The sequence below is a fragment of the Spermophilus citellus genome, assembly GCF_964194105.1.
Source record: "Spermophilus citellus genome assembly, chromosome: 14".
Classification (NCBI taxonomy): domain Eukaryota; kingdom Metazoa; phylum Chordata; class Mammalia; order Rodentia; family Sciuridae; genus Spermophilus; species Spermophilus citellus.
The window spans coordinates 2,902,067-2,928,893 of NC_138194.1; the positions used below are offsets into that span (position 1 = coordinate 2,902,067).

Consider the following 26,827-nt stretch of genomic DNA (forward strand, 5'->3'; position numbering starts at 1 on the left):
GCTACTCGGAAGCGTGCCGTGTAACACATATGACTGGCTCATTTCTAAGTTGTTTGTTTAGTACTTTAGCACTGTGTGTGACTGAGGAGACCTGGAACTGCAGAAGGGAGACCGTGGGGGCTGCAGAGCCCCAGGGTGCACTGCACAGCCCGCCTCAGGGCTGCGCAGGGACGGGAGCCAGGTCCTGCTGCTCCAGCGCAGAGGCTAAGGCAGGAGGATCATGAGTTCAAAGCCAATCTTAGCAATTTAGCGAGGCACTAAGCAACTAAGTGAGACACTGTCTTCAAATAAAATACAAAAAGGGCTGGATGTATGATTAAGTGTTTAAGTGCACCTGAGTTCAATCTGGGGTACCAAAAAAAAAAAAAAACTATATATATATATATATATATGGTAATGAGTTGTGAGGAGGTGTTTCGGTGTAGGTAAACAGTGCTTCTTCACAGTAACATACCTGGCAGGTCTTACCAAGGCCCATCTCATCTCCCAGGATGCAGCCATTTTGACAGTGGAATCGCTGGGCTAGCCAGTTGACTCCCTCCAGTTGATAAGGGCGTAAATGAATTCCTAGAAATAAAAAATAGAGCAAAACCAGAGAGCAGACATTTCAGCACATATGTGGGCTAAGCTCTAAGGCTTTGAATGAAGAACATGGCTTACATTCCCTTAATGTCAAACTTTATTGGCTCTATCTTTTATTGGGACCTTCTATGTATACAAACATTAGCTGATTTCCAAATTTCTTTTTGGGTAGACTTGGGTTACCATTCAAAGCCCTGAAATAGCCAGTCACTGTTATATAATCTTCTTGATGGATGAGAAACTCAGCCTGGGATTTGTTCTATAATACCCAGTCTCAAGCCACTGTCCTTTCCTGGAAATAAGTATTCCTGGAAGTGATGTGACAAACAACACATGGACTGTTCATATGCTTGCTTAATGGCACTCATCTAAATCTGCCATTCCTGCTATATTGTCCCTTAAAGAAAAGGGGGACAGTAAAACACCATGATCCTGAATGCTCCCTTTCTGTTTACAAAAACCTAGCAAAATTAAGGGACCAATGAGATCAAGGCTAGGCTGGAAAGTGCAGATACATATCATCTTGAAGGACACTGGCTTTCTCTATGCACACTGGGCACTAGGGCAAGTTAGTGTTATCTGTAAAAAGCTACTTTCTTGCATGTATGCTGGTCATACACACAAACTAATGCTGATGTCACTGCTTCCTCAGTCTAACATGTAAGCCTCCTCCCTGAATGGGGCTGGGCAGAGAACTGAGGGCTTTGTGGAAAGGATACATATCACTTGTTTGGCCAGAGCCACCAGGCAAAACACCAGGAGCAAGAGAGGTACTGCTTGGAGAAGCACCTTCAGGGACCCAGATGCTATCTGTTCAGTCTGTTGCCACGGAACTCTTCCTGGAGCCGTCATTGATCTGTTAGAAGCTTTCCCCGATAAACCATGTCTCCCATGCTGTCTCCAGCACCTTCTTTGGCCTCTCCACAACCTAGTACAACTGGGCTGTGGACTGCCCCTGCTAAAGGGGCAACAGAGAAGCAGGGTTAAGAATGGAGACGCTGCTACATAAAGGGTGTTTAAAACTGAACAAGGATGGCAAGACACTATAAATATTTATGTTATATATATTTATAATTATATCTATAAAATAGTCAAAAGTAAAAGGTTGATGGGATGGGGATGTAGCTCAGTGGAAGAGCACTTGCGTCACACATATGAGGTCCTGGATTCAATCCTCATAAAATAATAGGTAAAAATAAAGATATATATTTAAAAAAGTAAAACGTTGAAGTGGTGGATAGAGTGACCCTCAAAGAGTTCATGCACAGACCTCAGAATCAGTGAATGTTACCTTATTTGGCAAAAAGGACTCCACAGCCCTGACTAAGGTTGAGGGCCTGGAGGTGGGGAGACTATACTGAGTTACCCTGGATTACCCAATCTAATCACTCACACCTTTAGAAAATGGACCCTTTACAAGATGTGATTAGGAGGAGGTGACTATAATGAGGCAGTACAGGTACCCCCGCCCAAAAGACCTTGCCATGATTAACCTTCCCCTCTTGTGAGATCAGGATGCCTGGCAGTTTGAAGCTTCCTCTTGTTCTAAATGATCTGTTGGCTCTCCAGAGTCAGGCCTCCGTTCTAAAACTCCAGTCAATGTCTGAGCTATGATATTCTACAGAAGTTTTGCAAGATATTATCACTGGGGAAACTGAGGAAGGTTCCATGGGATCTCTTTTTTTTAAACTGCATGTGAATCTATAATTAGTATATAATAACATGTTTAATTAAAATGATATGAAACTATACAAAGACAACAGTATTTAATACTTAGAAGATGACTGCAAAAGTAAAAAAAAAAATTATCCAAAAAGAAGTTAGAAAAGGATTTAATATAGGGAATTAGGTCACCATAAAATATTTTGTAGGAAGGGCTGGAAAAGCAGCCCCCGGTTTAGCTTCCTTGTACAAGTGCTGGATAACGATCACAGAACTGGCTCATGACGGTGGTATCTACCTCCAGGACCAGGACTCCAGGAACCCACCAAAGGCATACGCTATTTCCCCAAACGTTTTACAAAGAACACACACCACTGCTGGAACCAGGAAAAGAAAAATCTTAGCTCACAAACAGTTTCCCAAAATATCCATTTACTTTAACCAACAGGATGGCCAGTCGCTACCCTTGGGTCCGGTGTCCCCCTCTTCCCTGCACGGCCTGGTAGTTCACACCCCGACTGCTCTTCCCAAGGCTTCCCAGGCGACCCGACACCTCCGCAGTCCCCTGCAGTCTCTCCGGGTCCCTGCGGCGGACCAGCCGCGCACACAGGCCCCTCTCCACCCCCCCACCACCCTCTGAGGGAAGCAGCACGGCGCCTCCTTTCCCGAGAGCCACGGAACCGCGGGTCGGACCCCACAGTCGGGGGCGGGCCGAGCACTCTCCACCGAGAAGCGCCGCTCTCCGGGAGGGAACCTCGCCCGCGCCCACCCCCCCCCCCGCTCCACCCCCGCCCCGCTCCACATCCCCCCCTCCACACACCCCCGCTCCACACACCACCCCCCCCCCCGCGCTCCACACCCCCCTCCCCCCGCGCTCCACACCCCCCTCCCCCCGCGCTCCACACACCCCTCCCCCCGCGCTCCACACACCCCTCCCCGCGCGCTCCACACACCCCTCCCCGCGCGCTCCACACCCCGCCCCCCCCCGCCCGCGCTCCACCGCGCCCCCCCCCCGCCCGCGCTCCACCGCGCCCCCCCCGCCCGCGCTCCACCGCGCCCCACCGCGCCCCCCCCCCGCCCGCGCTCCACCGCGCCCCCCCCCGCCCGCGCTCCACCAGCGCCCCACCCCCCCCACCCCCCCCACCCCCCACCCGCCGCGCTCCACCAGCGCTTCCGTGAGACGACTGAAGGCGACTCTGCCTCCCACGGGCGCCGCGAAGGTCCCGGGCTCCCGTGAGGAACGGGGCCGGAGAGGCCGGCGAGGGTCGCTGCAGTGGCTCCCCGAGGGAAGGACGGGACCCCGACTGACCGCGCAGGACGACGCCAGCGTGCGTGGCCCGAACGCCAGGAGGAGGAGAACCACTCAGCGGCCAGCCACCTGCGGCCCGCACAGGCTCCCTCAGGAGAGTCGTCGGGGAGGTGCGTCTTCCGAGTCCCACCGCAGCGCCACCCGCACAGCCGGAGCCCTGGACCCGGGCTTCGCGCCCCACCCGGCACGTTTCCTCGCCCACCGCCCGGCTCCCTGGAAGTGCCCCGCGCCGAGCTCCGCCCACCACGCGAGCGCCCACCCACTACCGGTGGAGGGGAAGCCCCGGCGCCCGCGGGGAAACCTCCTTCGAGACCGGCTGGCGAAAAGCTGGTGTGCACCAGGTGGCGCGTCCGGGCGGCCCTTCTCCTGCAGTCCACTTACCTGTCAGGCCTCACTGCCGTAAGTCCTGCTCCTGCACCCGCGTCCTCACCGCCTCCGGTCGGCCCTTCGCCTGGAAGGCTACTAAGAAGCCCCGCACACGGCCCTCCATCTGGCTGCGAGAGGCTCCGCCCCGGCGCCTGCGTGCGCAGCCTTTCCTGTGAGCCGCGGAGGACCCTGGGAGCGCCGCTCAGGGCTGTGGGAGCGCCGCGCAGCCTTATCAGGAGCCCTTAAGATTTACTTTAATGCATTGTTAGTTTCTGTTCTTGTCTAAGTGATAAATTTTTATATATCAGGGATATAAACTTTAGTCTCTGATGTAAACTGGAATCTTTTTCCAAGTTTGTCACATGACTTTATATTGGTTATTTTTCTTGCCATGAAATCTTGTAGTATAATTTAATTTCTCTTTTCTCTTATTGCTTCCTGACTTTGAACCATAGTAGCAAAGATTTGCCTACTCTTAAATTAGAGTAAAATGTATCCATATTTTTTACCTGTTGTTAGTGCTTATATTATATGTTATTTTATTATTTATTATACATGAATATTTTCTCCATTTTGGATTTATTCTAATAAATTCTATGAAGAATTGAGTACATCCTATCATTTTTTGTATGACTCTCCTACTAGGAGAGGTAATCCTTTATCATACAGTAAATTTCATCTATAGTTTTACTATTTCTGGACTTTCAAGTCAGTTTTAGTGATTTTTTTCTATTTTCTCATATAATGTCCAGGAAAATCTTTCTTTTCTTTTCTTTTCTTTTCTTTTCTTTTCTTTTCTTTCTTTCTCTCTCTCTCTCTCTCTCTCTCTCTCTCTCTCTCTCTCTCTCTCTCTCTCTTTCTTTCTTTCTTCTAAACCGAGGAGTAGTTAATACTCATACATTTGGATATGAATACAGAGATATAAGTGTAACTCTTTAATGTGGAGAATTTATTATACTCTCAATTTCCCCATATCCTTGTCTATAAAATAGAAATTACAGAGTTATTGATGATTACTTACATAAATTCTTATCAGTAAAATGGAAATGATTTATGGGGTGATTATGATTGGCTGTTTAAGTAATCATCAGTATAATTTGATTTGACTTCTACATTTGACATCCAAGATTTGACTTTAACATTTTCTTTACTTTAGAACAAAAAATGTTGTATTTACACAGTGTAAGATATACAGTTGAAGGGAATTTCTGAAAGACGGGTATTTCAACTCTACTAAAATGTCAATGTTTAAGAAATATTCACCCTAGTCATTAAAAGTATCATCAAAACCTACATTCTAAATTATGTGGTTCACATAATAAACTAAATAATTATTTGTAAAAAAAATTACTGAGATGAAACAGAGCATGTTCATATTAGTTTCCAGGCATTATGATATTTGGTTTAAATTACTAGTCATTATTTATTACCAGATATGTAGAGAGACCAGGCAGGCTATAATTAAGATTTATGCACCATTAAAATGTAATCTTATAATCCAAAATTTTATTTTCTTCTACTTAATATCTCTTTTCATGTGATGAGGTTCCAAATTAATTAAAGAGCTCTCTTAATAAAAAAAATTGGAAAATCATCCAAACAAATATTTTCCATTCTCTTACTCATAAACTAATTAATTATATACCACATTTGTGTCTGCTTTCCCTAGACTGCATAATTTTGAAACTTAATTTACTAACGAAATTGTAATTCTGTTGCTCAGTTAATGAAGGAAAATAGACAAAGCAGATACACATATTACTTTTTGTTCTCAGTTATGTGCTGAAATGTCAATGTTTTCCAGGGACTCCTGAGGATTACCCACGGTTTTTCCATATGCATCCTAGGACTGCAGAACTTAGTCTGCTGGAGCCTGTAAACAGAGACTTTCGTCAGAAATTTGATTTTGTTATTAAGGTAAATTAAACTAATGTCTAATTTCCTTGTACTTATGAAGTGCTAATCAAAGAAAAGCAGAGGCTAATGTAGGCACTTTTATGTTTTAAATATTAAAATGAATGTGAATAGCAATTAACCAACTTTTTGATTAAAAAAGAACGTTAGGTACATTTTTAATATACTATACTGTTTTTCTCTAAAGCAACTTTATAATTCTATATAATAAAATTTTTCATATTTCTACATAATATAATTTATTATGTCTTGCAACATTTTTTTTACTAAAAGGAATTAACTTTGGACTACAAAAGAATAATCAATGAGTATACCTAAAATGTACTTGATTTGTATTTTAATTTTAATAATATTATGTTGAAAGCTCATCCTAGATTGAAATATGTTTGAAAGCTAGGGTAATTTGCACTACAATTTTGATTTAATAATATGTAACATGAAATCAGAAAAGAGGTACTGTAGAAACCTGGATGATTTTCCAATTGATTTCCATGGACTTCATTGAGACGGTGAGATTTAAATTGGGCATTGAAGGAAGAGTAGGAATTTGCCAAACAGAGATGGGGACTGAGGGAAGGGAACCGTAGTGAATGAATGGCTAGCAGCAAAGACACAGAGTAAATCTAGTTTATATCGTGTGAATTTGTATATCTATGCATACAAAATAATTAGCTACCAAAAGGCTCCCCTTTACTTTTTGCTCCTAAGAAAGTAAATATTTTCCTTCTTTATTTAAATTTAAAATAATTAAAGAAAAAGGAAATAAAATATAGAAATTTATGGAGCATACATGTGATATATACTTATCTCTGTACACTTTTCATTGGATTGTTGCCATAGTTTTAATTGTATGTTCATTTATACAAACTGTGGAAACTGAAGCTCAGGTAGGGAAAATAATTGGCTCAGGATTACATGACTGATCAGGTAAAAATGAGATTCAAATTTAGTTTTACCTAAGTTACAAGAATTTTCTTTTCATAGTACAGAATTATTGTTTCTTAGAAATGGCTATATGGTTTAACTATCCATACATCTAACTGCAAAATATTTTGTATACAGACATTTAATTTTAATTCAAATTAGGTGATATATCCTTTGCACCCATTTTAGTATACGAGCTGGAAACTGTTTATTAAGTAATTCCTTGTCCTGGAAGAACTTACATTCCAGACACAGGTAAATCAAAAATAAAATGTCTAGTGCTAATAAGAAGTCACATAAATAAAAATAACAGAGCACAGAAAAAATACATTTAAGTTAATCTGTGGACCCAGAAAAAAATTTCTGAATATTACCCCATGCTAAATATTGCTAGATTGAAAAAGTTTGGTTAAAATTGACAAGGTCTATGATTTGAAGAGAAAACCTCAATATTTCAGGTAACATTGAAGAAAATATCAATTGCAAAAAATTCTTCATATGTATCTCACCTTTTTCAGTATGTAAATTTGTGTAGCTACATTAATATTTTCCCCACAAAAGGAAAACACTTCTTCAGTCTTCACCATACACTAAAAATTAATAATATAAACTAGAATTCACCAAATAATCCTGTCTTAAACTTTTTGTTGTATTTTTAATTTTGTCATAGGGTTAGGCTAGTAATTCTCAACTGAGGATTTTTTTTTTTAAATTCAGAGAATGTTTTGTAACATATGGAGGCATTTCTGGTTGTCACAACGGAAGGGAGTGCTACTGGCCTCTAATGGGTAGATAAAAAAATATGGTTCTGAAAATCTTATGACACACCGAACACCCCTTACCAAAAACTATCCAGCCCAAATGTCAATAGCATAGAGAAATCATGGGTTGGGGTAGATTAATCAAGGTTTGGGAGTGAATATTATTAAAGTTGTGATTGCACATATTTATCATGAAGTAGAAACACACACACACAAACACACACACACACAGACTAGTATAATAAGGTTAAGACATAAATACAGATCTAAAACCTATGTCAGATCCTTCAAAAAAGTGTAAGAAAAGATGAACAGATAACAAATGCAAGTTATTGAACTTGGGATTTCTTTCTGGACAGGCCTACACATCAAAAGACTGGAACTTCTAGAAAATCTTATTTGACAATTAGTTATGTGTCTAAACCTTATTAGACACATAGTTGATTCCAGAAGCCATTCTCACAAGAATGGATGTCTGATACTTGTAGAATTGATTTTGATTGTCACACACTCTCAATTATTTTTTTAAGTGGAGAAAAATCAAGGAGAACCCCTTTATTACACATTTATAGAACACTAATATATATACTCTAGTTATTAAAAATGGATCAATTTTTAAAATTTTTGGTATATTATATTTTGAATTCCTTTTTCCATCATGCTTACAATCTTTCCAAACTTGTTTTCTGTTACCAAAATGTTCTGCAACCACTACCCCACCACAATACAAATGAAAGAAATAAATATACAATAGGTCCTTGAAAAAGACACTATCAGAGAAACTAAATTAATCCAATAACACATTAACAATTATTGAGTTTTCAAATTTTTAATAATGTAATTATCACTAGTAACAAATGTTAATGAGCATTTTAAAATTATCATTTTGTGAATTTCTAGAATATAATGTAACATATCTAATGTACCAAATTTCTTGTCTGATAAAAACATGTTAACTAAGAAAGTAACTATTGTATCTAAGGGGAAAAAAAGACAATATGAAAATAGTAGAGACTATTAGATAAGAGGGAGGGGTGGAAGAGTAAGAGGGAGGGCAAGGAGGAAGAATGGGGGCAGGGATATAAGCCAACTATGTTATTTTCATGTACAGATATGCTGCAGAGAAACTCATTGTTCTGTATAATTAAAATGCTCCAGTAAAAAAGTAGGTATTATATTTTAATATTACATAATATTATATTTAAAACATCTAAACATGAAGAATATTTCCAATTATATTTTAAGGATTATTTTCTATTTAGCTCTAAGGAATCAGTAATGTTATTGGTTCACTTTAAGGCTCCAAGATATTATGCATATCCCCTTATTTAAAATGTGCTTTCAGTGGAATGTGTTAATAGTAGAACAGGATCCTTAATAATTTCTTTTTAGTACATTAAAACACTTGAATATATGCATATATATTTTTATTACTTCCTTTCATCAACAAAACATCTTAGCACCCTTTTAAAATTGTAAATCACTTATTAAAAACTCATTAAGTTGTAAGAGTGGATTCTGTACTATTTATACTTGCATGAGTTCTCCATTAAGTGTATTTTTCTTCCTCTAAAGATAACAGCATTTGATGGAGTACAAGAAAGCGAGCCAGTTATTGTCAATATTCGAGTGATGGATGCAAATGACAATACTCCAACCTTCCCAGAAATATCCTATGATGTCTATGTATACACAGACATGAGCGCAGGAGACAGTGTCATACAGGTAAGTACCCATATGATGTAAGGATATGCACAAAGCAGTTATTTCCATGGGCATTGCACAATGTATTAAGAAATCACTTAAGAAATAAAAATGAGGGCTGGGGCTGTAGCTCAGTGGCAGAGCACTTGGCTAGCATGCGTTGTGGTGCTGGGTTTGATCCTCAGCACCACATTAAAAAAAATAATAATAAAATAAAATAAGGGCATTCTGTCCATCTAAAACTATTAAAAAATTTTAGAAAGAAAAATGAATTTCAGACTTATATGGCTTAATTTAGCTAAAATAACTTTAAATTGATGCTCACTTTTCAAGTAAATATACATATATATTGTATAAAATATATAAATATATATTTATATATATATATATATTTATAATATATTTATTATATATATATATATAATCTACATGGACTCTAAAGTAGAATGAAGTCACTATTATAAACAGCTATTTGACTTGTTTGTATTTGATTTGAAATAATTTAATTGTTTTACACATTTATTTTAAGGGCAGGATTGTAATTAATTCATTTTTATGTCAATAGAAACTATATCCATACATCCTCTCACATATCAATGATTTATATAATAAATGATTAATAAATCTTTATTTGAAAATGAAAGAAAGGAAGGCCAACATACAATCAAGAAATAAGTGAAAGAAAATATGAATGAGTGAGAATTTATAAATGCACTGGGCTTTATTTGTAGTTAATTGATGGACTAAGAGAATTACATTTTTCTTTATGGGATAATCTACCTTAGGTAGCCAAATTATAGTCTATACAAATAAAGGAATGACAATTATTTTCATGTTCTTATTTAATTAAACCTGATAGTCTTCTCTATAATGATATAATTGGAAATAAAACTAAGTTTATATAGAAAAACAGCCAGCAGGGAACTAGAAAATGTAACTATGAAAACGATCATAATTATGTGGTGGAACTGTATCTCAAAAACGTTTGCCTTAAGGGATCAAAAGCTTTTTTCTGACATTTGAAGCTACAAAAGTTAATTTCCCTTATGGATCACTTTATAAAACAGATCTTGCTTTGCATTTAAAGATTTACATTTTATACATTTTCCTGAATTATGCAGATATAATTTGTTGTTTGTGTCTGTCTGCCTGCATTTAAAAAATATTTAAAAGTCAAGAAATTAACCTTTATAATTAGTATTTTTAATGTTATTCCTGGTATGAGGTAAATGAATGTTTGGCTATAAATCATCCTGCAGGAGCCCAGAAATAAAATGAAATGGATTTCCCATTGAGAGAAAAAATTAAAACAAAGTACAATGGTTTAGAACTGTGATTGGCAAAAGCCCTTTTAGGGTCATGACATAGGTTGCTATGCTACACTTCCTTCTGCTCATTAACCTCACTGACCCCAAAGAAGATCAATTAGTTTTCTTTTTGGTTAGTAATCTTAAAATAAAAAAAGAGTGAAAATATTAGAAACGAGGGTGATAATGAGCTCTCTACAGAAAAAAAGAGGGTTGGATAACATGTTTTAATTATTGTAATGTCATTCTCAACATATGCATGAGATTATTTTGGCCTGATGTGAGTGCACACTAAATTCCTGTAGTCCACTATTTTCTTACTACAAAAAAACTGTCATTGCTCATAGGAAGTGGATAGATTTGTCACAAACATGTTACCAGGTCCATGTTGAAAACTATAAGCTATAAATTATACCACTGAGTTTTTGTATATCTCTTATGCTCGATTATTGTGAAAAGGACCAAAGTGATTCTGATTTTTATATGTGATGAATTGAAACTAAGATAAACATTATCTTAAAGCAGTACCTTTACTCCCATATCTGAAACTGTAACTGGATTATTAGCCTTTGTATAAACATTTCTCACAGATGAAGCTCTGGAATGCAACTATCACTGATTCTTCACCTCAATGACAAAATTATCTAAATTTGTCAATCAATCCCAGTGCCAACATATATGTAGTTGTCTCTTTGTTGTCTGTCTCTTCTGTCTGTGTCTATCTATCCAATCTGGATTTCACTCATATCACACCACTAACGTCATATAAAATCATATATAATGTTTGTCTATTCTATATGTATCAAACTCAAAAGCATTTCTCATTCATTAATCTATTTGAAACTTATGTGGATTCTCAAATTTATCGAAAACTCCCTTAGTTCTCAAGCTACATCTCTGCAGGCTGAGCCATGTTATTGCTGTTGTTCAATTCTCATGCTTTGAATGTTAATATTCCTTTAAAATCTGCTTCTAGCTCTCTCTTTCCTCTACTCCAAAATTTTCATGTAGTACCTCCATATATACCCATGTCACTCAAAGTGAAATTCCCTCTGGTAACCCTGTCCTGAGCATTGAGCTGACATCACAGAAGTCTGTTGAACTTGACCATGCGTAGTTTTGACAAGCACTTCACACTGTATATACCCAAGAGAAGTTAACTAATCCATTATCTTTCTGGCCCTCTTTGGAGGTGATTATATTATGAAGCACCCCTCTAGTCCTTAGGAGATGTAGTTGTATTTGCATCCTTCACCTACTGCATACCTTCTTATTATTTTTCAGATTATGAAATTTCTATCTTTTTTTAACCCTAAGGCAATATTACACTAGTTATAGTACTCATGTTGTGCATTAAATCTTAGACTCCCATTCTACCTGTCTGCTACTATATATATAGAGAGAAATACCTTTTCTTACCACCTGATCCATCCTGCGATTCTACTTCAAAATATATCTGTCATCATTTTCTTTTATTTTATTTATAAAGGACTTTATTTTTAGAGAAACTTTGAGTTCACAACAAAAGTGATGGAAGGTACAGAGTTTTCTGATACATTCCCTGCCTCCCCTGTTATCCACACCCTCTACCAGAGTGGTTCATTTGACACAATTGATGAGCTTACACTGATATTTTTTAATCTTTCGAATTCTGCAGTTTAGATTAGTATTTACTCTTGGTATTTTGCAGTTTCTATGTTTTTACTAATGCATCCTAATGTGCATATAACATTATAGTATCATACAAAGTAGTTGCACTGCCCTAAAAATCCTGTTCTTTCCCTTTTCAGTCCTCCCCCACCACTTCTTGACAACAACTGAATTTTTTTACTGTCTGTATGGTTTTGCCTTTTTCAGAACAAGATACAGCAGGTACCCTTTCCAGATTGACTTCTTTCACTTTATAATATGCATTAAAGCTTTCTTCATGTCTCTTCATGGCTTGATAACGTATTTCTTTTAATGGTGAATAAAATGCATTATCTCAATATATCACACAATGTCTATTCCTTCTCTTACTGAAAAATATCTTTGTAACTTTCACTTTTTTATCAATTATCAATAAACCTACTATAAATGCCTTATGCAGTTTTTAAGCAGTAATATTATCAATTCCCTTCTGTAAATAACATGGAGTAGGATTTCTGAAACGTATGCTAAGACCATGTTTAGTGTTTGTTTCTATTTTTTTATTGATTCTTTTTGGTTTTACATGATAATAAAATTTATTTTGATATAATTATAAAAGCATGGATTATAATTTGTTCTAATTCAGTCTCCAGGGTCTCTCTTTCCCTCCTTTCCTCTCACTTTCTATTCCCTTCCATCTACTCTACTCATCTTTCTATTTAATTATACTTTTTAAAAAATTAATGTTAGGCTGGGGTTGTGGCTCAAGTGGTAGCAGGCTCGCCTATAATGCTTGAGGCACTGGGTTGGGTTCTCAGCACCACATAAAAATAAAATAAAGATATTGTGTCCACCTAAAATTAAAAAATAAATATTAAAAAAATTAATGTCTTGTGGTTGTACACAATGGTGAGATTCACTGTGCTATATGCATATACATATATACAGGAATGTTAGGTCCAATTCATTCTACTATTGTTCCCTATCCCATTCCTTCTCCCTTCCCTTCATTCCCCTTTGTCTTATCCACAAAACTTCTCTTATCTCCCCCTACTTTATTGTGTGTTAGCCTCCACATATCAGAGAAAACATTTGGCCATTGTTTTGGTGGGGGGAATTGGCTTATTTCATTTAGCATGATAGTCTCCAATCCATCCATTTACTGGCAAATGTCTCAAAGTCATTCTTCCTGATAGCTGAGTAATAACCCATTGTGTATATGTACCACAATTTCTTTGTCCATTCATCTGTTGAAGGACACCTAAATTGACTCCATAGAATAGCTATTGTGAATTGAGCTATTATAAACATTGATGTATCACTGTAGTATGCTGATTTCAAATTCTTTGGATATATACCAGGTCATATGGTGGGTTTAGTCCTAGTTTTTTTGAGGACACTTCATACTGTTTTCCAGAGTAGTTGCACCAATTTGCAGTCCCACAAACAATGTATCAGTGTACCCTTCCCCCTACATTCTCACCAATATCTATTTTTACTGATATTCTTGATAATTTTCATTCTGACTGGAGTGAGATGAAATCTCAATGTAGTTATAATTTGCATTTTTTAATTGCTAGTGATGTTGAACACTTTTCATATATTTGTTGATCCTTTGCATTTCTTCTTTTGAGAATTGTTTATTTCCTTTGCTCATTTATTAGTTGAATCTTTTTTTTTGATGTTAAGTTGTTTGAGTCCTTTATATATCCTAGATATTAACATCCAATCTGAGAGACAGGTGCAAAGATTTTTCTTCCATTATTTAGGCTCCTTCTTCATGCTCCTAATTGTTCTCCTTTGCTGTGAAGAAGTTTTTTATTTTGGTGCCATTCATTTATTTATTTCTAATTTTATGTCTTGTACTTTAGAGTCTTGTAATAAAGGCAGTTCCTGAGCTAATATGTTGGAGTGTTGGGCCTACAATTTCTTCTAGGAGTTGTAGGGTTTCTGATCTAATTCCTAGGTCTTTGGTCTACTGTGAGTTGAGTTTTCTGCAGGGTGAGTCATGGAGTTAAATTTCAATCTATTACATATGGATTTTGAGTTTTCCCAGCACCATTTGTTAAAAGGCAATTTTTTCTCCAACATTTTTGGCAACTTTGTCTAGTTTCAGATAACTTGTATCTATGTGGGTTTGTATCTGCTTCTTCTATTCTATTCTAACGGTCTTCATGCTTATTTTGATGCCAGTACCATTCTGTTTTGTTATCACAGCCCTATAGTATAATTTGAGGTATAGTAGTGTGATGTTTTCTACTTTGCTTTCTCATTAAAGATTGCTTTAACTATTTTGGGTCTCTTACTTTTCCAAATGAATTTCATAACTGATTTTTCTATTTCTGTGAAAAACGTCATTGGAAATTTAATAGAAATTTTCATTGAACAGTATAGCACTTTTGGTAGTTTGGCCATTTAATTTGGTAACAAGCTGCCAAACTATATTCAAAAGTGTTTGTATCAGGGCTACGGATTTAGCTCAGTTGGTAGAGTGCTTACCTCATATGCATAAGGCCCTGGGTTCAATCCCCAGCACCAGGAAAATAAAAGTATTTGTGCCATTTTGCATATATATCATAATTTTTTTTCTAAGCCCATGACTGTCATAAATTTTAATGGTACTCTGATAGGCAGTAAGTTTATTTCACAGTATTCTCCATTGCATTACTCCAAATGATTATTCTGAAACTAAGTCAGAGCAGATCCCCATCCTTCTGGAAACTCTGATAAATGTATGGTTCAAATTCCACACATAACAGCCAAGAACATCAGCCAAGGATAGTCAATTTTTTTTCCAACTCCTTCTGTACTTCTCCATGTTATTGACTTTAAGAGCATATAGAGTTTTGTTTTGTTTTATAATGGAATATCTTTCATTTTATATAACTATTGACATCTTGCTCATGTTTTAATGTATTATTAAAGTTTTACTGTTTTTTTTTGTTCTTTAAGACATAGTTAAATTGTTAATTCTGTAATAAGCCTTTTTCATATTCTAGGAAATGGAAATCATTGTTTCCATCTTGCTTCCACATATCTAGCTTCCAACTATATCTCTCATATGTTTTATTAAATTATTAACTTTCACATACCCATTTACCTTATAGTACAATAAATCCTTTTTTTAATTTGTGCATTACAGTTTTACATAATTTTGGAAAATTCATTTTGACATAACTTTGCAGGCACAGAATATAATTCGTTCCAATCAGTCCCCATTACTTCCCTTTTCTGTCCTCCCTTCCCTACCTCCTTTCTCCTTTCTCTACTGTTTTTTCTTCTCTTTATATGTAGTTTTTTTAAAATTAGTTTACTATAGATATCCATAAAAGCTTCTTATTTTCCTGGTGCTGGGGATTGAACCCAGGGCCTTATGCATATGAGGTAAGCACTCTACCAACTGAGCTAAATCCCTAGCCCTGATACAAATACTTTTGAATATAGTTTGGCAGCTTGTTACCAAATTAAATGGCCAAACTACTTGAATGTATATGATGATAATTGATTCAGATTTCCAGAATTTATACATGTTGTGGTATATTCATATATGGACATGGGGTAATTTGATCAGTTTCATTGTGCAATTCTTCCATTTTTTGTCTCTTCTCCCTCTTCCTCAATTCCTTTCTTCTACTCCAATAATCTCTTTTCTATTTTCATGGGATTCCACCCCACCCTCTTCTCTTTCCTCCTCATTTTAATCTAGCTTCTGTAAATAAAAGAAAACATTTGACCTTTGATTTTCTGAATTTGGCTTATATCATTTACCATGATGTTCTCTACCGACCTATAAATTCTTTAGGACAGGAATTCTTAAAGGCTTCTAATTGCCAGTAGTTTGCAAAATAGTATATAATATATAAAACGGTATATAGTATATAAAATTGCAAAATTGTATATAGTAGGGATCTGCCTAATATCAATTTAATTTAATTCCCTCAAAGCAGCTTCAGTTTAGAAAGAACCTCATTCTAGAAATGTGTTCTCTTTTATTTCAGACAGAATTTGCTCTGTCATAAAGTATTGTCTCACATGGCTCTTTATTACAATGATCTCTAATTTCACATCTTCAGGCAAGGTACATCTTCCTGCTTTTGTTATGGATAGATATTTTAAATTATAGATATTTGATATATGTCCTTAATTATGATTTATCATGGATCATGGATTATTAGAGCTAGAAATACTTTGAAAATATTTTTTTCACAATCTAGTTTTTTAGAAAAACTTGAATGTATATGATGATAATTGATTCAGATTTCCAGAGTTTATAAATGTTGAAACTTATGTTGAATTTAATCTAAGAAAATAGATTTAGGAACTAGACTTGCTCATTGTGTCCCCCCCTGTCCTTTGCACACTTACATTGTTATAGGGCTGGGGCCTTCTAGAAAACTGAGGCAAGGGAGGGGCTTCCCTTTCAATCCTACTTCTTATGATCATTTTAGAAAGATATCAGACATGTCACTCAGAGTAACAGACCTGAATTTATTAGAAGTGATGGTGTCCCATTCCCTGTGACAAAAACACTCAGGGTCACTTCAGGGGAACTGGGCTGAGCAAAATAACCACATAAGAGACAAAGATACCTTTTTCTTTGGGGGGTCCTGTGATGGCTCTTCTGACCTTCAGGGTCTGCAGAAAGAGAGAGCAAGCAGGATGATATTAGACTTTCAAGTTCCTATTGCCATGATCACTTTAGGTGACTCTGGCCCATGGTAACCAATTCTAATTGGAATCTGTACAAACTTTGTATTCAAGAGGGAATTATCCTTATTTCCCTGAGCTGGTAAGTGGTCTGTGAAAGGGTCTCAAAATTCTCATTTCATGAGAACTTGTATTCTTATTGGAATTATTTCAGGCCTGCATTTCTCCTGCAGATAACAGGTGATTTACTAAGGAATATAAAAAATCATGTCAACTGAAGCCAGGCCACAGATAAATTACTGTTTTTTAAAAAGAAAGCATGTTGGAATCATCACAGTGGGCCCATTTCATAGAATTAGTCCCTTCAGTTCATTTTCTCACCACTCATGCCTGTCTGTTCTCTGTTAACATGACTTTGGACAGTTTAATCTTCTCTTCATTTAAAATTTAAATGTATTATTTACCTTAGGCATAAAACCCAAAATTGTATATATTTATGGGTTACCATGTCTTTTCTGAATCTCACAAGAGTGTTGTAAATATTAAATTACTATGTTATAAAAACTACTATACATGTTCACATTCATATGACATCTTTTATATGTCACCTCATTATTATTATACCATTCTCATTAACTATGTGAAATATTCATGATTGTCAATATTCCTTGCTACCATATCTGTGAAATCTCCTTGTGTCACATATTTTATTTAGTTCTTTGTGGAGAAGACATGATCATAGCATTTTAAAGCATATATTAAGGTTATTTTTTTTTGATTTCCATAATTCTAAAGAAGATTAGACAAGCCTATATAATCATTTCATAAACTTTGTCAGTTTATTTAAGAAAATGATTTTTTCCCCCTCTGGTGTGTGTGTGTGTGTGTGTGTGTGTGTGTGTTATATTTAAAATTTGATAGAAATATTTATTTGATATCTTAGTAGAGTTTATTATTTTAGCAAACACTAGGTGGACTAAAAGAGCAAATTTGGTATTTTTATCAACAAAAATGTAGATATATTTTTACATAACTTTATATATTGTACATAACTTTATTTTTGATAGGTTAAACCATTTGATTTTACTAATATACATATAATTTCATATCTTGGCATTTTGCACTAAAATAAAAAATAAACAAAAGCATAATTTTTACTTCTACAGGTTATTCATTCATGCTACAGACTTCAATTGTATTTGAAATATTTTTACATCCATATTTTGTTCAAATGAATGGTGTTCCCCCTCTACTAAAAGGAACATCTTCCATTTAGTCACTCAAACTGTGAAACTGTTATTCTTGACACATTCCCATTTATTCCTGTCTCCCAATCTATTATGGAATCCTCCCAATTTTTCCTCTTTTACCTGTTTTCTGTTCCTATTGTTACCACCAACTTTTACATATACCTCTGCAATACCTTTCTTTACATCTTATTTTTGTCTCCCTTCTTCATTTAGTACTAAGAAGGCTATTTTAAATTTAAGATTACATAAAATAATTCTCATGCACTCTCCTGTGACTGCTATTGGAATTAAGCCTGTTGTCTGTGTCCTGAATGGCCAGTTCTCTGGATAGTATCCACATTTAAATTCTATCATTTGTTTCTTCTTGCTCATTCTCATGCTCCCACTATGACTATTGATCTGCTTTTCCTCTGTAGCTTCAATTTAAATGTCACTTCCTCAAGGAAGTCTTCCATAACTGCTCTTTCTAACTTATACCCTCTTATCATCTCAGAATATTCCTATTTTTCCTTCATAGCATATTATAAACTTTTAAATTATACTTTTAAAATCCTTACTCCATCAAATTATAAGCTCTGTTGAAGTAAACACTAGGTCAATTTCTTTCTTTATTTTCTGTCTTTTTTCATCACTATTGTACACACAACATCTTGCACAATGCTGGGAACAAAGATGTTTTTAATAAATATCCTTTCAATGAACCAAAGGATAAAGGAATTCAAGGATATAGGTAAAATAAATTTTCTCCAGTTAGGGATGTTCTCCAGTTTGGGATTTCTATTTGAGTAATGGGAAATTGCATACATTTCAGATTAATGCATTTTAAGACTTAATCAAACTTCCGTTATATAGATCTCTAGAACATTGTACTTCCTAAATTGATTATCCAGTAGACCTTTCCCATTTGGAAACTTTAGAAACTAAACAATGTGACAACATTTCATGAGAAGTCAATCAGCTATGCTTTTATAGAGGTAAAGTTTAATAATTAACATGTTTATTCTACAGTACTTTATTGTATGTGGGATCTAATATAATGGGAGCTGTGTCAAATCATAGAGCGTAAGGAAACTACTAAAATTTAATTTCTGTTCTACAGTATTAGGTCCAGAGTATTAGCAAAGAAAGGTAACATGATGATAAAAGCAATAATAATAATAAGATATATAATATATAATATTTTAGTTTTTCCATAAATAATAAATATTACTCATAACATAAAATATTTAAAATCTATGGATCTCCTAAGACCTTAACAGACTGAACTTTCCCATTTGTTAAAATTGGTGAAAATATTTATGAGATCAATATAGTGATTACAAACACCTGCATTATGAATCTATACTACTGAAAGAGAGGGAAAAGAGACTATTTGTCTTTTATATTATTTTCATATATCATCCCCCTTATATGATATATTTAGAAATACCTATTTTCAAAGAAAATGTATTTATAAATGCAATTAAAAATATCTACCTTTATATCATCTAGCATACTTTTAGGTTTTCATAGTAGTTTTCCATGGCCAAATTTCAAACATTAATGCCTAATTGCTTGAATTTTCATGAAGTTTTTGTTTGTTTGTACACATTTTTTTCAATCATATTAACTTGGACATTTTTAAATTTCAACAGTATTCTCATTATTACAGTTCTAGATATTATTGCTTTACTAGATAATTGAATTGAAATTTGGTACTATTCTAGAAGAAATTAAAAAAAAACACTATGTTGACTTTTTTCCTTTACATCCTATAATAACAAAAATAAAACATCTCACCAAACTTATCATTTTTTGGCTGTTATTTAAAAAATAAGAAAGAAGCTATCTTTTCTTTTATTTCCTTTTGTAGTAATTTCTGCTCCAATGTCAAATTACAGTCACTTGTGCAAAAGAAAAGTAGTTGGATATGGATATATTTCAAATAGAGAGGATTTTAGAGAAAAAAAAAAACGGTAGCATTCCAATAAAGCAGTGGGCAATTTTAGATGCAAAATATACTTGCTCATTCAGTTTCACAAAGGAAAAAAAAACTACCACCATGTTCAAATATAAATGCATATTACCAAGAGATATTATGGATGAATTTTCAGCCAAATTATAATTTAATGTAAATGGATTTTAATGTAATTTGTACTAAACTAAGTGTTCTGAAAAATACATGGGTTGAATAAAATATAGTCCTATCACATAAGGAATTTGATATATTCTATAAAACATAATCCTTATTTTTGATGAATAATCAGATATTTTTTGAAATATTTTTATTAGTGCATTATAAACATAATATTGGGATTCATTTTGACATAATCATACATATATGGAATATAATTTGCTCCAATTCAGTCCTTATTGTTTCCTCTTTCACTTCCCTGCTCTCTTCCCTGTTACCTTTCCTCCACTATCCTGGGCTTTCTTCTCTTTATTTATATCTTTTAAAATTAATGTGTTATAGACATGTATAAAAGTGAGATTACTATATGTTATTTATATAGATACACAGAACAGTTTGGTCAGTTTCATTTCACCATTCTTGCCTTTTCCTGTCCCTTCTTCCTTCCCCTCAATCAAATTCTACTCCAATGATCTCTCATCTCTTTTCATGAGATCCACCTCATCCCCATTTTTTCTTATTTTTGTATAGTTTCCACATCTGAGAGAAAACATTTGACTTTTTACTTTCTGTGTCAAGCTTTTTTTCATTCAGTATGATGTTCTCCAGTTCCATCTGCGTACCAGCAAATGCCATAATTTCAATATTCTTCATGACTTAGTAAAACTTCATTGTGTATATATCACTTTTTTCTTCATTCATTCAAATGTTGACGGGCATCTGGGATGATTCCACAACATCTCTCTTATGAATTGATCTCTTATAAACATCGATGTAGCTATGTCACTATAGTACGCTGATATTAGATCTTATGGATATATACAGAAGAGTGAGATAGCTGGATCATATGTTGGTTCCATTCCTGGCTTTTTGAGACATATCCGTACTACTTTCTAGAATGGTTACACTAATTTGCAGTCCAACCAACAATATATAACATTTCCTCACATCCTCACCAGCATTTATTATTATTTCTATTCTTGATAATTGTTATTCTGAATGGGGTGAAATTAAATCTCAATGTAGTTATAATATGCATTTTGCTGATTGCTGGAGAGATTTAATATTTTTTTCATTTATTTTTTGGACACTTGTATTTCTTTTTTTTTTTTAGAAATGCCCATTTAGTGGCTTTTGCCCATTTATTAAGTAGGTTGGTTATTTATTTATTTATTTATTTATTTATTGTTAAGTTTATTGAGTTCTTTATATATTCTGGATATTGATCCCCTCTCTGAGAAGCAGGTGACAAAAATCTTTCATTCTGTAGGCTCTCTCTTCATGCTCTTGTTTCTTTTGCTGTGCAGAAGCTTTTTAATTTGATGCTGTCCACATTTTGATTCTTGATTTTATTTCTTGTGTTTTGGAAATCTTGTTAAGGAAATAGGTGCCTGTACAAACATGCTAAGGTGTTGGGCCTACATTTTCTTCTATTTGTTGCAGATTTTCTAGTCTAATACCTAAATCATTTGTCTACTTTAAATCACCTTTTGTGCAGAGTGAGAGAAAGGGATCAAGTTTAATTCTTCTACATGTGAATATCTAGTTTGACCAACATTATTTGTTTAAGGCTGTCTTCACTCCAATGTATATTTGTGGCCTCTTTGTTAACTATCAGATGACTGTATCTAGGTGGATTTTTTCTATTCTATTCCATTGGTCTTCATGTTGGTTTTGGTGCCAATACCATGCTTTGTTTGTTTGCTTGTTTTTTGCTTTGTTACTATAGCTCTGTAGTATAATTTCAAATCCAGTATTGTTTTGCCTACAACATTGTACTTCTTGCTCAGTGTTCTTTGGCTTATTTTTCCAAATTAATTGTAGGACAGTTTTTTTTCCAGTTCTCTGAGGAATGTCATTGGTATTTAGATGAAGACTGCATTAAACCTTTCTAATGCTTTCTAATGCTTTGGTAGTATGGTCATTTTGAAATATTCATTGTACCTATCCAAGTACATGGCAGGTAGTTCTTCTAAGGGGTTCACAATTTCTTTCTTCAGCGTTTCATAGTTTGTTTTTGTTGTTGTTGTTTATTTGGTTTTGTATACATCTTTTACCTCCTTTGTTAGATTTATTTCCAAGTGTCTTTTGAGGTTATTGTAAATGGGTTAGTTTTCCTAATTTATTTTTCAGCAGATTCATCCTTGGAGTATAAGAATGCAATTGATTTATTATTATTGACCTGTATCCTGTATTTTACTGAATTAATCTATGAGCTCTAGAAACCTTTTGTGGAGTTTTTTGTTCTTCTAAATATAGGATCAGGTTGTTAGCAAGCAAAGATAATATGAGCTCTACTTTCCCATTTTGTATTCCTTTTTCTCCTCTTGCCTTATTGCTCTGGCTAGAGTTTCAAGGACTATACGGAATAGGAATAGTGAAAATAAGCATCTCTTTTGTTTCCTGTTTTTAGAGAAAATGATTTTCCCCCAAATTCAGAATGATGTTGGTATTGGGTTTGTTTAATATAACTTTACAATGTTGAGGTAACTTCCTTCTATCCCTTGTTTCTCTAGTGTTGTAAACATGAGTGGATAGTGAAGTTTTTCAAATAGTTTTCCGCATTATTTTCAGATAATCATTTGAGTCTTGTTGTTAACTATGTTTTATGTGGTAAATTGCATTTGTTGATTCATGATACATTACTTTTTTAAAAAATCTTTACTTTTTAGTTATAAGTGGACATAATATCTTTATTATTTTATTTTTATGTGGTGCTGAGGATCAAACTCAGTGCCTCACGCATGGCAGGGGAGCGCTCTACCTCTGAGCCACAATCCCAGCCCCATGGTACATTGCTTTCTTAATGTGTTTTTGAATGTGATTTATCAATATTTTATGTCCTTGAAATCATATGAAATAAGAATGTGTTACCCCTTTCCTATGTATTTTTTCTCTCCAGTACATTATCTTTAGGGGTATTGGCCTGAGGTTTTCTTTCCTAGGTTTGTCTTTGGGCAAACCATTATTAATTGTAAAACTTGATAGAAAAAACTAAGACTATTATTTGAGTTCATTTAAAAGTGTTTGGGAAAAGATTGTCTGTTAGGACTTGAGTTCTTGGGCATTTAGTACTCAGGAGGGTGAAGCATATATGCTTTCATTAGGTTGGAATAATAAGGACAAAAGAGTGGTAATTTCATGATACATTAAGGATATGCATTTAATTGACATTGGAGGGAGCCAGCCTCAGCAACAGCGAGGCATTAAGCAACTCAGTGAGACCCTGTCTCTAAATAAAATACAAAATAGGGCTGGGGATGTGGCTCAGTGTTCTAGTGTCCCTGAATTCAATCCCCAGTAACCCCCCCCCCCAAATTGCCACACATGTTCTTTTTTTTATTGGCTGAATATATTGCCTGTAATTTCTAGAATTAAGTAGTAGTATGCTAATGAACATTCTTGTCTTACTTTTCACTTTAATAAATTGCTTTTGTTGATGCTTCTGTCATCACCAAACATGACTTATTTTAAGAAAATCATATTAAGAATCCATAGTTTTTCTATTTTTCTAAATTTAAAAATCAATAATGTTAAATTTTACAAGAATATTTTATAAGTTACCTATATTCTTGATAATAAAATTTAAGATAATAATTTTCAATCAGGAATATGAGTAGTGTTTCCACTATTGTCATGGTGATATGTATGGAGAAAGATTTTGGTTTTCTTATTTTAAGTATGACATACACTTTTCTTATTGGATGTGATAATTCTTTTAGGTGATTTTGGAATTCACTAAACAACAGAAAGAAGAAGACTCAATTCTAGTATTTAAGGTTACACAGTTAGGAACAGAGACGACAGTAAGAACATTTGACTTAACTGCAGTGTCTTATTTAAAGAAAATCAGCTTGGATTACCATGAAATTCAAGGTAATAGTTTAAAAAAATAGAAATAATGGCCAGTAATAAAATAGCACTTTTGTGTGTCTGAAGCACTTTTATTTACATAATAAATAATAGCAAATACTGTTCTACAGTATTCACTACAAATAATAACTTTCAATTTTTATAACAATGCTGTGAAATAGGTAGCATTATTATCTCCAGTTGATATCTAGCAAAGTCATAGATTGGTCAGATTGGTCATATAATTTATCCATGAATGAACTGATAAGTAGGCTTTAGGCTGATTGCCAAGTTCAATATCATATAACTCATGAATGGCAAAAGCATAGAATTTGTCTCTGGTATTATGATATTGAATGTCTTGTTTTATTTAATTGTGTTCATGTATCAACAGGAAGCACCAGTTACCCAAATTAAAATGGTAGAATGCAAAGTCAACTCTTAGAAGTTTTTGTAGTTTGTTAACCATTTACGTTGTGTGCTCATATTTTTGAAGCATGAAAGAAGGGATAAATCCACATAATTAAAATGACCTAATATTTGCCTAGTGCTTTTGTCAAATATAAAGACCTATGTTTTATAATTTTAAGCCTTCGTTTGGAAGAAAATTGTTTTATGTTATTAATATTCTGTAGGTATTGTCTTAATACAGAGTTTACATTACTGCCTTAAGGGAAAATATATAATTAATGTATTTCTAAGCCTTTTTTTAAGGGAAGGTTGAGACCTCAGTGGACAAGGGAAAATTAGATGTCTTAGAAGCAGGAGTTATAGATTGTGAATAGTAAAATGTGGATGAAATGGTGGCTCTATCAGTCCTCTCTGCACAGCTTTTGGCGGCAGTACGTTGGCACTTCTACATAAGGATTAGAGGACATTTAATAGAACTTCTTATTCTTAAGATAAAAAGAAAGTTTTAATAATTCTCCTTCCTTAAAAAAACCTTTTCTATGTAAATTGACTCTCAGCCTAAATGAAGGAAAATTATTTAATTTTCTCGAATAAATTACTTTTTGTAAAATTTTATAGTGCAATAGGATATTAGATTGTTTTAGTCCAGCCTTTTTGTTATATGATTGAGAAAAAATTAGTAGCCTTTGGTAAGGATAGAGATGAACTAGAAGTCATATTTCCTGATTCTTAAACCTATAGTCTATTCTGCTGCCCTAGACATGCACAAGACAGCCTTAAAAATATGTAGGAGATGTTTTTATTATTTTGAAAACAAATAAAAAATCAAGCAAAAGTAAATATGAATGTTTTTAAAGTAAGTTGTATTTCTTATATAAAGATTTGTAATTTTCAGTAACCATGAAAATGTGAACAGATATTTTTTTAAAGCTTAACTAGTATTTTTAGAAAATAAAAAGATACCTAGAAAGTTTCAAAACTTTAGAAGAGCTGTTTATTTGAAAGCCCTTTTTCCTTTTTCTTCAATTTAGGATCTAGAAAGAAACACCTTCACTTGATTAGTTCTTCTGACAAACCTGGATTAGATCTTTTAAAAGTGGAATATATTAAGGTAAGGACCATAGAATGATTGTGTATTTGTTGTATACTCAAAAACTATACTCTGAGAAAAAAAGATGACAGTGTATTACTAATGGTTCTGGATGTGTTTTCATTTTTAATTATACGGATAACTACTATTTCCTCTTCCATTTGTGTACCTTCTTTCTCTTTCACTGTAATAGCCCTTCAGTACAGGGCTTTATGAAATCATTAAGCTACTAATCCCCAAAGGTGGAAGCCTGGGATGAAGTTGGTGCTGTTTCTGTCTTCTGGGGCATATTCATGTGTCTCCACTCACTGTATCCAAAGGTGACATTTGGCCTAGTATTCTTCATCAAAAGGAAAAGTCAACTTAGATTGGGTTAGAGGAAACTGCTAGGATTGACAAGAGACTCAAATATATCACATGAAAAAGTAAAGCAACAAAACTAGAAGAATAGATCACATGAAAAATGCTGAAGAAGAAACTGATGGTATTTGGTTGCATTTAGGATTAGTTGATTTGTTTAATTAGTATTCACCAGCTATTTATTGAATGTCTGTTATCAAATGCCTTTACTGTTAGGCACTTGAATACAGATATGAGAAATACTCTTTGTTCTCAAGGAAATTATATACTAGAATGGCATGATCGGCAAGGAAACAACCAAATATAACATTGATTGGTGGACAACATAACTGATTCTCTAAGAAAGAATAGCACAAAGTAGTGTAGGAGCAGAAAGTTAGGGAAACTAGTCTGGCCAAAAAGTTTCTCACAGGTGGTAAATTTTTTGAGTTTAAATTTACTATGTTTATTCCCAGTAGATAGAACTAGAACCAGGGGTGGGTTATGTGGGTTAGGATGGGAGATGAATGTTTTGTTTATTGTTTGTTTGCTTTTTACTCAGTATGAAGAACTCATTGAAACAAAACATTCTTCAAAGATTACAATTCCTTGTAGGGAGACAAGATTTCTTTCACTGGAGAGATATATTTATATTTGCCAAAGACTTTTTTTTTAAGTAATTGGAGTTGAGCCTAGGATTTTGTATACTAGGCAAGTGCTTGTTCTTCCACTGAATTACATCCCTTTCCCTTTTTATTTTATTTTGAGAGAGTGTCTCACTAAGTTTCCTAGGCTGGGCTTGAACTTAACAATCATCTGCCTTCGCCTCCAAAGTAGCTGGGACTGTAGGTATGTGCCATCACACCCACCTCTGCCAAAGACTTTATAGAGGGATTTAAGCATTAAGTAATGGATGGACTCTATGGAATTTATATTCTCCAGCCTTCAGAATTCTTCCCAGAATTCA

The 26,827-nt window shown here is 34.7% G+C and overlaps 1 long non-coding RNA gene across 1 annotated transcript; it reads left to right on the plus strand.

The window, feature by feature from the left end:
• Positions 1-3,940: 3,940 nt before the first annotated feature.
• On the plus strand, positions 3,941-9,238 carry LOC308633697. Its single transcript, XR_014018847.1, has 3 exons — positions 3,941-4,183; positions 5,724-5,836; positions 9,094-9,238. It is a non-coding gene; the product is annotated as an uncharacterized lncRNA (long non-coding RNA).
• The last annotated feature ends 17,589 nt before the right edge of the window (positions 9,239-26,827 follow it).